Here is a 14,022-nt window from a genome sequence, read left to right on the forward strand (position 1 = left end):
TGTACAAAATTTGAGTTGTGACAGTGTTATGGCGTAGAATATTCGGATTTCAACGTGTAAGGTAGCAAGAAAACTTTACTGAGACAGTCAACTAAAAAAAATTACCTGAAAAAACATAAATATTGAAAATACCGAGAGCAGCACAGATCAAGTGATCTAAGACTGACAGTTTCGCGTTGAGACAACCTAAATGGATATGCTCCAAATTTATGCTCGCCAGTATTGAGGAACTATCAGACATGATTTCAAATACAACATGCTTGAATCACTACATCTTTGAAGTATAAAAATAAAAAAAAATCATGCCCTGTGACCCAGAATAATAAGATAGTTACTTAAATTTCAATACTAGAAATATTCACTTAGTTAAAATAAGTTAGTGGCTTGAAAACAAGAGATGCCAAACAAGTGATGATACTCTTAAGCCATTTGTTTTCTCGAGACTGGAGTACTGCTGTACATAAACAGCCTTTTTTTAAGGCAGGTGAAACGGCAGTTCTGGAGAATGTACAGAGAATTTCCATTGTCCATATAAATTCAGTCAAGCACTTAAATTACTGGGTGCGCTTAAGTCCTATAAATTCTGTTCCTTGATACATAGGCGAGAAAGATACATAATATGCATTTGGAAATTTCTAGAGGGATTAGCAACAAAACTAGAATGCTCGGCAGGCGGTGCAAAATTTCTCAAATGAAAGACGAGTGTTATGAATATATTATGAGATAACTCAATAAATGTAAAGGGACCAAGACTTTTCAAAACCCTCCATGTATAGATAAGGGGATTTACCAAAAGACTCCAGCTGTCGTCAAGAGGGAAATGGATAAATTCATGCTACTTCCCTATCTTCTGGCCTGTGCTGCTAACGTTGGATTGCGTGCGGCTAGTATCAACAGCCTGGTTGATCGGGTCATCAACTTGGTAGCCTGGTTTGGGACCGTGCTGCGGGGAAAAAGGGGCTAGAATGGTCTATAGTTAACCACATCAAAGGGAGCACGACTTTACAGCAGGACTAACTACTCAACCACTGTGACAAAATTAAGGACGTTGTGTACACAGATTTGGTGAAGGTAGTTGACAAATGTAACCACGGAGTGATAGCTCATAAAATGAGCAGACATTGGATATTTGAATTTCTAACAGATGACAAAAAAGCGGTAGTAAATCAGTCTAGTCTTGTATATAGGGTAATAGGTGGTATGTAGGGTGGAGGTTGTGGAACAGAGTAAAGGGGATGAGCGGTATTTAGTAGGGTGGCAGGGTTGAGTGTGATGTGGGTGATGAGTGCCATATATTCACGGTAGATGTTGGGTAAAAGTGTGACGATGAATGACATTCAGGAGGGTGGGGGTAAATGGGAGGCTATGAGTGTCACTTGTGGGAGGAGTAAGTGCGGCATTGAGGAATCGGTTTTGGTTACACATGAGTGTGTTGTAGTGTTTACCTGTAGTAAATACTCAGGCTGGTCTTTGAGACTGGTCGATGGCTGGAAACTACTGTGTTGCTCATGCTTGCTCACTGTTCAACTTACCTAATGGCCATTTTTTTGTATTTTGCTTTTGTTTCTTTGTTTCTTGTCATGTGATACCTCTTTGTGTATTTGAAGTGAAGTCAGAATGTGAGGGAACGAACCTCATGTTCATTCAATATTCATGACGAAGGAAGCTAAATATTAAGGCGAAGTGATAGTGCATTATCTATATTTTTCTCTCAAGGAATTTCAGGGCGGGAGACAAAAATATGTTTTCCATTATAATTTTTACCATCTTGGCAATCTTTTCCATTCTCTCCATGCAGTTGAATTTAGTTGTACTTGTCTTATTCTATATTTAAAATTTACTACAGTCTTTCGTCATTTCTTATTCATAATAAAAATGATTTAACCTAATATGACCTCCCTTCGGGATTTCTGGTAAACGTTAAAGATAACAAATTATGCGACAAGTGTGGATATTAACGGTATTCATAAAGCTGGGGAAGGGAATACGCACCTTATCTATAGTTATGTAGCTAAAAATACTCCACTTCGTACATCTGCACGTTTGGCTCCGGCTTCGTACCCATATTTGGTAGTCTCGGCACTTCTGCCTTTGGGATCGTAGTGTTTTCGAGGCTGCAAATAATGCCAACACACACACACACAAATACAAATTATATTTATAGCTTTTGTAAGAAATTGTCGCGTTGTAATTATAGATTCAGGAATATATATCAGTTATAAATATGTAAAAAAAAAAACACGCATGTATGAGTTCAAGATTGTGTACAGATCCAGGGACAAGTGTTGCTGCTACTCTGCCCATCAGTAATATTATTGCTTGTCCGTATATCATGTAATAATTTGCCCTCTGGGAATATCTTAGTTTCCTAAGTCTCCAGTATAATCCTAACATACGGTATGTATATGTCTTTCTTTTCAGCCACAGTCGTGAAACAAGCTCGGTGTTCTTACAGATGTATGAAGATTGTTCTTTATGACACGAGTCTCACGATAATTAACATGGTGAGCCAAGTTTCGTATACGCACCACAATAAAGCAGCCTAGTCCATCCTTGCTACAATGTAGGTAATGTAATAATGAAATGTATAAATATTATCGCTAAAATGTATTAACTTTGTCGGATCTACAAGTTTTGATAATAAAGGAAGACTTGTATATCTTCATGAGTATCATGCCTTCACAATAAAGGAAGACTTGTATATATCTTCATGAGTATCATGCCTTCACAATAAAGGACTTGTATATATCTTCATGAGTATCATGCCTTCACAAAGGAAGACTTGTTTATATCTTCATGAGTATCATGCCTTCACAATAAAGGAAGACTTGTATATATTTTCATGAGTATCATGCCTTCACAATAAAGGAAGACTTGTATATCTTCGTGAGTATCATGCCTTCACAATAAAGGAAGACTTGTATATATTTTCATGAGTATCATGCCTTCACAATAAAGGAAGACTTGCATATCTTCGTGAGTATCATGCCTTCACAGAATAGTCGATGGTTCGCCAAGTCTCTGAGACGCCGTAATCAGTTTTATATAAATGCTCACGAACATGATGTAGCGAGAGTGCCAACTTGATTTTTTTTCACTTTCTCGTGTATGTAGCCATCTCCTTAATTAAACATGAACGTTACCGCGTCCTGGCATTTACGGGTCTATAAATACTACGTATATATTTCTGTTAAATTTTAAATGTTACGTCCTTTTCAATAACTTAACTGTATTTACATACTTATAAATAACACGATTTATTTCCGAACTGAATTACTCATGTCCACTTGTCGCGAATACTCGTTACGGCTGTCAGGAGCAGTAATTGCAGAGATGTTTTTAAGATTATTTTTATTTACGGCATATCTGAAATAGACCACCGTAAGTGATGAACCAAGTTTCTAACGTTTCATTTTTTTTCCTCCCTTAGGTACGTAGTAAGGCCTTGCAGCAATGAGTCTGGTGCGTCAAAGGAATGTCAGCCTCTGGGAGACCTCTCCCAGGCCGTTGGTAAGTTCATCCATGTGCCAGCACTCCCTTGTTGACTTTCAATTATACCAGTTGAAACCTTACACCTCCACTGTGCAACATTTCTACTGACAAGTCCCTTGTGGAACGCATACCCACATAAACATGTGTCGACTAGCTCGACCACACTGACCTGCCCACCGTGGAACGTCCTAAATAGCAGGTTCACGAACACGTCCACATAAACACTGTACTAGCTCCTCCAACCTGTCACATCCGACCTAACTCGTCCAATTTGAACACGTCCACAGTCACGTGTACTGTCACTTTGGTAGGTGGTTGTCTGACCCTCAAGCCCAATGGTTCCCAAACTTTTTCAGCTTGTTACCCAATTTAACATGCCACATAAAGCATGTTACCCCTTTCACAAAATGTTGTTATTATTGATATATATGGCTAAACGTGAACGTATACAGCCTCGCATACTCTGCTAATCCTAGCAAAACCATTGAAAACGTAAGAACCACACATACATTATATATAAAATTAATAATAGCTACAAATTCAGAGTAACAGTGGGTAAATACTAACTATATACTGCACAGGGCAGTACACATACATACCAGCTTATGTCTACCTCGGCTGATGCTCACAGATAAACTGACAGTGTGAAATAGAGGCAGCCTCAGGAAGTGAGTGACGCGTACTGGACAGGTCGATCTGGGCTACTGAGTGACTTTTGTCCTGAAGCATACTTGTCAAAATACTTTTGGGTTTCCACACACTTAGCTATATATTTCTTCTTTTCTAATACTGTATATTAATTAGTTTTTGATGTTTATTGTTATTTGGTTTAACTTTATTACTTACTTATAATAGGTTTACTTTACAACTTTATATACTAAGACAAAGTTAACAATAATCCTCATACCGGGTACCGCATTGTTTTCTTGATTTTCAGAATTCATAACTTTTTTCTGTCACCCCTCCATTACCCCCCAAAAATGGTTAAATTACCCCAGGGGGTAATTTACCCCCAGTTTGGGAACCACTGCTCAAGCCTAAAGCAGAAACTTACCTGGAGTATTATACCTGGATTGTTTCGGGGGGTCAATGCCCCAAAGACCCGGTCCATGACCAGACCTCGCGATGGATCAGGTCCTGATCACCCAGGCTGTTTCTGCTGGATAGACCTTCAATACTGAAGCAGAAGTGATGTGTAGCAACTGTAGGTAAAGTCAGATGTAAGCATGGCCCTCTGGTGGAAGTACAGTAGGTCATTCTAAATAGTTGTTTACCAAAGGAATAGTAAAAGACTTCCCTTGTACCAACATTCCGTGATGTTCGTAATAAAGGTAGAATTACTGACAATATATTTCCTACAAAGACAGTGTTCCACTGATGTGACATTTTATTGTGGCAACGTTTCGCTCTCTAGGAGAGGGAAACTTTGCCATAATAAAATACCATGATGTTGCTGTGTCATACAAGTATAAAGTTATTGATGATACTATACAATACCAACAAATTGATGGATAAGATACGTGCAACAGCTTGGTTATCTGTATTGTTGAAATATTTCTGTAGTGAAGATACCCAAGTGTTGCGCATGCATGTCTTAGGCATCAACCTGTCAGTATTGTTACCATCTATAATATTACATCACGTCTACTCTCTATATAAGAAAACTCTCGAAACCGGTTACAGGTTGCCATCTTTTCCTAGCACAGCCTAGTTTATCCCAGCCCATCTCAGCTTAACACAACTCAATCCAGTTCTGCCTAACACCCCCAGCCCAGTTCAGCGTAGCCCATCCCAGCGTTGCTCAGCCCAGTTCTGAGGTCATCTTATCTGGCTCAAGTACCTACCTATCTTCCTATCAGCCTTAGTTGTTTGGCTTGTGTGTGCTCGGGTGTTACAGCCCTCTCAGGTTTATCCACCCTCACCCTCCAACCTTACTCATCTAACGTCCCTCGCCATCCCAGGGTGCCCTTGCCCTATCATGAATATTAAGACAGTGTTCCATCCATAGTACACAAAGGTGTCCTTAGCGCATCATGTGAACGCATGTCTCGCGGGGGACGAGCAAGCCTCTGCCATCCATGACCCAGTACGACCCACGCGGGTTTGACGCATCACACAAACAAAAGCTTCAATGTCAGTAGTCAGCCTAAAATTCCTCCCGACTGACACGTCATGTTGCAGCATTCATCCCGGAGAAGCCGCCGTCACTTGACGTTTACATACCCGAGCTGACGTCTTGCTCGCTCGTCACGTCAGGGATTCACTTCTCCCTCTTTGTACCTTCTACCCCCTTTAAGGGGGGAAGGATAAGTAAGTTTATTCAAGTATACACAAATACAGTTACATAGAATTATCATACATAGCAGCATATGTGTAGAGAACCTAGGATAACCCAAAAAAGTCAGACAGAGTGACTTATTTCCATTGGGGTCCTTTTACCATATTATTATAATATAAAGGTTATAATATTTTCTTATTATTCTATAATGAAGATAACATCTTATTATCATACTAAAAAGACTACTACACGAAGGTCATTAAGACTATCTACAATATGAGGGTCATTACTAGGAATAAGATAAAATTTACACGTATGTTAGCTAAAAAATAGAAAATCATTCCCCTCCCTTTCTGTAGCTACATTCATCAGACACCTTTTGGCACTCTTCTTGAACTGGTTCACGCTATGACTGGCTTTGACATGTGCGGGCAGTCTGTTCCATTCCTCTATTGCTGTACAATAAAAGGTGTTTGACGCCTGGCCAATGACTGTGGGTACTACAAACTTGTGCTCTCTCCCACTAGTACTATGATTGCTTTGGTTCCCAACCTTGACAAAATTGACATAAGATATTCTGGACACTGTGAGCAATTTTATAAACATGATTTAGCTTCAGTTGTTTTACTCTGTCTTCAACATTCAGTTTTTTTGTCAAGGCAGAGTACCATGAAGAGCAAGCGTAATCCATATGGCATTGTATAAGGGCTAGACATAGGGTCCTGCGAGCCTCAGTAGGTAGACACTGTGCTTGTCTATACAGGAACTTCAGTCTGGCATTCGCTTTCTTTACTACACTGTTCCCTATCAATTCTCCTGACATGCATGGGTTAAAGGGGATTCCCAGATATTTTACTGATGGAAACCAAAGTGATGGGCTCCCCATTACACTGGACATTAAAATTATTTACCCTTCTCAGTTTGTTTCGTGCCAAAGAGAATGGCTTCATTTTTCCCGAGGTGTAATGATAGTTTGTTGTCTACTAACCATTTGCTGCAGGACTCCAGTTCCAGTGTTAAAACATTAGCTATATCTTGTGGGTCTTTACCTGACACTAACAGGGCACTGTCAACTGCATACAGTAGGAGTTTGCACTTGACACTGATAGGCATGTCATTGACATAACATAAGAATAATAAGGGACCCAGAGTACTACCTTGGGGAACTCCACATGCTATCGGCAGGGGTTCTGATTCCGTTTTGTTGATTTTGGCAATTTGTCTCCTGTTGCTAAGGTAGGACTTAAATCAGTCTACAGAACCTATACCGATAGCTTGAAGTTTCTTACATAATATATTGTGGTTGACAGTATCGAAGGACTTTTGCAGGTCTAAGGTTACCATACCTATGAGGTTCCCCTTTGACATTTCAGTTCTCAGGTAATCCATCAGATTAATTAGGGAGGTGTCGGTGAGTAAGATCATCTAAAGCCCGATTGATAGCTATGGAGAATGTTGTTGTCATTAAGGTACTTAACTACTTGAGAGTACACCGCCCTCTCTAGAATTTTGGATATTATACTGAGTATACTAACAGGCCTATAGTTGCTGACATCAGACCTACTATTTTTCTTGAAGATAGGAGTAACTCTGGCCTCCTTGAACCCCTCCGGTACGGTATTGGTGGTGATTGATAGATTTATTATGTGAGCAATAGGGATTGACAGTTCAGAAGCACCATCTTTTAGGAACTTAGACGGATATTATCAGGGCCTGTGCTCTTAGTCGGGTTTAACCTGCTTAGTTCTTTTTGAATAAAGTCATGAGATACACTTACTAGTTGACAACTGTTTGGGGTTACCCCTTTATTGGTATAGTATGTTTGAAACTTATCAGTGTCTGTGTTTAAGGTAGTTGATGCAGCTGGTAGTTTACTTACTAGTGTTGATGCAACAGATGTGTAGTAGGAATTAAAACAATTTGCAACCTTAGATGTTTCGTGGCATACCTCATTATCTATAGTGAGTACTATGTTAGACCTATCTACTGGCTTATGGCTATACCCCAACTGTTTTAGTTGTTGCCAGAGCTTTCTGGGGTTATGCTTATACTCTTCAATTTTTGAGCAATAGTGCTTTGCCTTTGCATTGATACTGGTGGTGGTCTCTTGATTCGAAGAATTGGAGCTACACGAATGCCTCCCACGTCTTCAGGAGCTATAACCAGTACGGGTTTAGCGCTTCAACCAGTATAATGTAGTTTTCTACCAGGTTACCACTGCCTCACCTGTGTCGCATGACTGACTCTTGAGCTTCAAGACTCTAAATTGTGTTTACCATATGTCAACACTACCTCCACCCCTACCCACTACCCTCCCTCCCTCCCTCTCTCATCCCTCCCTCCCTCATCCTTCCTTCCCTCCACCCCTCATCCCTCCCTCATCCTTCCCTCCATCCCCCCTCCTCCATCCCCCCGTCCTCCTCCTCCTCAGGAAGTGGAATAGTCTGGAAACTGAGGTAGTAGAGGCAGGTACCATGCATAGCTTTAAGAACAGGTATGATAAAGCTCGTGGAGCAGGGAGAGAGTGGACCTAGTGGCGACCAGTAAAGAGGCGGGGTCAGGAGCTGTAACTCGACCCCTGCAACCACAGTTAGGTGAGTACGCATACGCGCGCACGCGAAAATGTCCTCGCGCGTTATCGCTCCTCCATGACTTTCTTTTTTTCTGAGGAGAAAGGAAAAAAAAAGCATTTGGTTTAAGTGCTGGAGTGCCCGAGGCGGCGGCGGCGGCGGCGGCGGCGGCGGCGGCGGCGGTGACGGTGGTGGTGACGGTGGTGGTGACGGTGGTGGTGACGGTGGTGGTGGTGGCGGTGGTGATGATGATGATGATGATGATGATGATGATGATGATGATGATGATGATGATGATGATGATGATGATGATGATGATGATGATGATGATGATGATGATGATGATGATGATACTGGCGGAGTGTAAGTACTGGAGTGCTACAGGGGAGAGGGGGATTAATGTAGGAGGGTAAGTGCTGGAGTGCCACATGTCTGAAGGTCAACATCTATCGTATTCACGTCCTTGTTAGTAGACATCACCGTCTATATAACACCAGCGAGCACCAGCAGCCTTGTTAAACGGGGAGGCCTGATCTAGACCTGTGTCGCGTGGATGATCCCGAAACTATTATTAGGTATCCTTTAGGTCTTGACTTTTCTTACCAGTGAGCACTTTTCATAGGCAGTGTCTTCTAGTGAGTATGGGAATTTTTATACATACATGTCGTCTCTCCGGGGATGGAAGTCGTGACCTTTCAGTTGTAGACCCAACATTTAATCACTGAGCTACGAGTCAGAATGAGGTGATCGGAGGTGGGAGGAAAGGATTGGTTTCTTTTTGAATCAGTGAATGAAAATGGTGTGTGTGGGGTTGTTTTGTGTATACATCTGGCTTTTGTCTGTTTGTCCACATACGCATAAAGGAACGCATTATTGATGCTATTCATCAGCTCATTCACACTATTTAGTCAATAAAACATTTTTATGACCTCGTTTACCTAGTCGGCAGTGATTGGCGTACTTTAAATACAGCTGATACTGTTTTTTTTTTCTGTTAAGAGGTGGCTTGCAGCTTTCTTACTCGGCTGTACCGGTGTTGACGGCTGACAATTACAAGAGCAGCATTTTGTGAAACAATTGTCAGTAATTTACAGTACTGTATTTTTATACGAGTGTCTGAATCACCTAGAGAAATGTGTATACCTGCTGTGTATCTAGAAGTGCTTAGGATCACTAAAAAGGCTCCGTCTCAGGCCAAGTCTTCTGATTAATGCCTTGTCACTCTCTCTCTTTACTGAATGCACCATTACACAGTGGCATATCAGAGACTGAAGGAATTTTTCAAGCTTCATCCTGAAGACATTGGTTTATAGGTAACTTCCCTCATATTTAAATAGAATGTTTTGAAAAATGTTAAACCCTAAATGCCTATAATGTTGTCCTAGTGCACTTATTGCATCCATGATGTTCATCGGTTCTTGGGGATATTTTGCACGTCCCGCATTCCTAAAGTACTTCAGTGTGCAGATTTAGTAGTAGTGCCTTCCTTTCCTGCGTTCCGTAGTTTGATGGTCTTTAGGCGTTCCTAATAACTTTCTCCACGTCTGCAATTTCATCAGTCTTACATGGTGCTGTTAAGAGGCTCAGACCTCTTCAACAGTTGTCCTCAAAGTTTTCTTAATTAAGGTATACCATAAATTAAGGAAAGATCCTAGACTTCACCTTACGAATCAGACAAAGCAAATGCGAATAGTAATTATGGACAAGGTAGATTATAGGGGATAAATGAACATGTTATTAGATAATAGGGAAAATTACGTGCCCCTTAATGTACAGCAGTATCAAAGTCTAGAAGGTGCAAAATCCTTAACTCGTATATATCACTGTGTTAGTAACTCTTTACTATTTTTTTTATCCTCGTGATTGTGAAGGAACATTGTTATGTTCCTTGAACATGAGGCCTTCCATCACGTTACTTCCAGGTACTGTGTACTCTTTCTTGCTAACATGAGGAGGATGAGACATGCTAAGGACGTCACCTGGACAACCAGCGTCCCTTTATCTAGCTCCAAGAATCTGCTTAAGAGTGCCACGTGCTCAGTGAAGCTACTGGAAGGCAAACTGTAACACTAATGTGTCTTGTTATTTATTCTTGAGTCCTTTTCTCTAACATAGTCAGGAAAAAATAATAAGTTACAATACTGTAGCTGGAAAATAATCTGCACTCAGGAGACGTTTCGGTCCTATTTTAACATTAATGGTCCAGATCGGACCGACACGTCGCCATAAGTTTGTTTCCTAAGTGCCAATTATTTTTGTGTATTGTCAGTAGTTTTAGCAGTATTCATGTGTGTGTGTACTCATCTAATTGTACTCACCTAATTGTGGTTGCAAGGGTCTTCACTGAGTGCTATTGGGTCATCTCTCTCCCTGCTCCATGAGCTTTATCATACCTCATCTTAAAGCTATGTATGGTTCCTGCCTCCACTACCTCACTTGCTAGGCTATTCCACTTCCTGATTACTCTATGACTGAAGAAATACTTCCTAACATCCCTGTGACTCATTTGGGTCTTCAACTTCCAATTGTGACCCCTTTTTTATGTGTCCCATCTCTGGAACATCCTGTCTCTGTCCACCTTGTCTATTCCACGCAGTATTTTGTATGTCGTTATCATGTCTCCCCTAGCTCTCCTGTCCTCCAGTGCCGTCAGGCCGATTTCCCTTATCTTTTCTTCGTAGGACATTCCCCTTAGCTCTGGAACTAACCTTGCGGAACTAATCTGTGTGTGTGTGTGTGTGTGTGTGTGTGTGTGTGTGTGTGTGTGTGTGTGTGTGTGTGTGAAAACCCGTCTCGAACTTCCTAGAGTATTATACTACACTGCTTTTGCTTCAATTTATTTACTGGTTAATTATCATTTGGAAATCACAGTAAAGTTAATGAATCGAAGATCAAGAAAATGATAGAATTGATTAAGAGAAGTTTCAAAACAGAAGCAGCACCAGTGGTTGTGCTTTTCAAATTACTTGTTTCACAGAATAAGCATTCTGTGTTCACAGCGCGTTTCAAGGCAGGAGAGACAACAAAACTGAAAAGTGTGCAGATGTTTTATACTACCATCTCCAGGTACCCGCAAAGGACCAATAAATCATCTATTGGGAATGCCTTGATGCACTTGAATTGTTCTCATTGGAACGGAGAAAGAGAGAGACCTGATAACTAGTACATTCAAGATGTTGAAAGGCTAGATCTCTAACCTGCACACTTCTGTAACAATTTATTAGAGTGAAAGGTACAGGAGAAAGTGTGGAAAAAATCCAATTTAGTGTAGGATGGCCATAGTTGACAATTTGGAATAAACCCACTTTAGTGTAGAATGACCACGGGTATAATTATAGAACACTGTATCAACGTCCGTGGAACTTATTGTAGATATCAGAAATGATGCCAGAATGAAAATAGTTTTCAGAAAGAGGCTGGACAGCGTCTTGCTACAAATGCTGGATCGGCCAGCCTATATGGGCCTGCAGGTCGTTAGTACTGACTGGTTGACCAGGTAGTCAACAGGGAAACCTGGCCCCAGACCGAACTCCGGGAAGGATTGGGGGAAGAGGTAAAAAAAAAAAAACTGCAAACTGCTAATAGTTATTTATGTCTTAGGTATCCACTGACTTACACCAGTGACGGGTCTGTTATATATCTGATTCTAAGGACCATCTCATCAGACCAAATCTAAGTTGAAAAGTAAAAACTGAGAAGATTGTATGAATTACCTACCATCTAACATGTTTTGAGATAAAGAAAATATCAGCTATTCTGCCAGAATGAGAAAGCTATACCTGGCTTCAGTTTCACACATTGAGGACAGGACATTGTTTTTTTTTTCATGGATGGCTGTTGTCTACCATCCTATTATGAGTGTTAATTAAAGTTTGAATTTGTGAATGTGGAGCCTCGAGAGAGTGTGTTGGTGATAAGAATTCGCCGGGAAGATTAGTATGAGAGGTATGTCAGAGGTTTCTGTCGTTACTCGCTGTAAAACGACAACTTCCGGGAAGATCAGGATGAGAGGTATGTCAGAGGTTTCTGTCGTTACTCGCTGTAAAACGACAACTTCCGGGAAGATCAGGATGAGAGGTATGTCAGAGGTTTCTGTCGTTACTCGCTGTAAAACGACAACTTCCGGGAAGATCAGGATGAGAGGTATGTCAGAGGTTTCTGTCGTTACTCGCTGTAAAACGACAACTTCCGGGAAGATCAGTATGAGAGGTATGTCAGAGGTTTCCGTCGTTACTCGCTGTAAAACGACAACTTCCGGGAAGATCAGGATGAGAGGTATGTCAGAGGTTTCTGTCGTTACTCGCTGTAAAACGACAACTTCCGGGAAGATCAGTATGAGAGGTATGTCAGAGGTTTCTGTCGTTACTCGCTGTAAAACAACAACTTCCTTTATCTTGTGAGAGTGAGAGGTGCGTGTGGTCAGCAAGGAATTTTAATTGAATAAAGCGCTGAATTACCTCTTGATGCCAGTGATATGTAAATTTTAAAACATTACTTCCCTTCATCAGCTATCACATTCGCACCTGTTGTGTTGTAGACATCCCTGTCTACAGCAGTGCACGCCTGTAGTTCTTTCCGCATCGCCACCGTAACACAACGGTTCCACCGATCGAGTCATGCGAGATTATTTTAACTTTTTTAATTGTTTTGTTTTGTGCCTGTTGATTTTAGGAGTTTATATATTTTTGTAATAGTTTTAGTTTGCCAGTGTTAGTGTATATTGCTGTATTTAATTTTATATTGGCCAGTTCTTTAAATGACTATGTAGGTGAGTGCGCTTTGTAAATCCTATGACTATTGTATTCCCACTGAGCTAGACTCGTGTCAGGTGTTTTTCTATAATGAATAAACAACAACAACAACAGAAAGAAAACTGCTATTACTTGCTGGAGCGGACCATAAATATTTGGTGAGTGTTGTTGTTGGCAAGCGGAGGTAGACCTGCGAGTTTGCTGTTGGCTGTGGTTTTGGCCTGGTGGTGGGGAGGGGGTGAATCACACGCTGCTTGGCCTTCACTCTCTTATTTGATCTCTTACTTTCATTTATTGATTATATTGACTTCTTGGCTTCAGATTTCATGTACTATCGTTCTAATGTTATATTTTTGTTTCGTTGATCTTCAGTTTTATATAATTTTATATTAATGTTTCTCTCTTTTTACTTTACTATTTTGCTGGCCTGGTCTGGGACCGGGCCACGAGGGGCATTGACCCCTGAAACCATCTTCAAGTTACTCCTTGGAATGTAGGCGAGAAAGATATATAATGTATTGCTAAACTGTGCAAAATGCCTTCCATTAAACCAGAGACGCTGTAAGTACACTGAGAGAGAACTCGATAAATATGAGAAGACAAAGCCTCCGCCACTCTTCCTTCATGTATAAGGGAAATTACCAGCAAACTCCTAGCTGTCTTTAAGAGGAAATATTATAAGCGTTCAAGTCAGTTCCTGATCAGTCGAGCTGTTGCTCATACGTTAGTTTGCGTACAAGTGGCACCAACTGTCCGGTCGACAAGGCCAGCAACCAGGAGGCCAGGTTTGGGACGTTTCCCCGGGAAGGGTGACCCACGTAACCTATCGAGGCTGATAGATTCTCCAGCCACAAATTGAGCAGTACCCTTGAATTTGTAAGCTGTTGACAAGTGTGATAATAGTTTAATAACACACGAAGTGTGTACAGAA

At 40.9% G+C, this 14,022-nt stretch overlaps 1 long non-coding RNA gene across 1 annotated transcript in view; it reads left to right on the forward strand.

Annotated features, from left to right (window-relative positions):
- Positions 1–2,408: 2,408 nt before the first annotated feature.
- Positions 2,409–14,022, forward strand: part of LOC138852880 (uncharacterized) — a 46,607-nt gene continuing 34,993 nt past the window's right edge. The window contains exons 1-2 of the long non-coding RNA XR_011392152.1: positions 2,409–2,504; positions 3,431–3,510. This is a non-coding gene — a long non-coding RNA (uncharacterized lncRNA). The remainder of the gene's footprint in view (positions 2,505–3,430; positions 3,511–14,022) is intronic.

This window comes from Cherax quadricarinatus, chromosome 18 (assembly GCF_038502225.1).
Source record: "Cherax quadricarinatus isolate ZL_2023a chromosome 18, ASM3850222v1, whole genome shotgun sequence".
NCBI lineage: Eukaryota > Metazoa > Arthropoda > Malacostraca > Decapoda > Parastacidae > Cherax > Cherax quadricarinatus.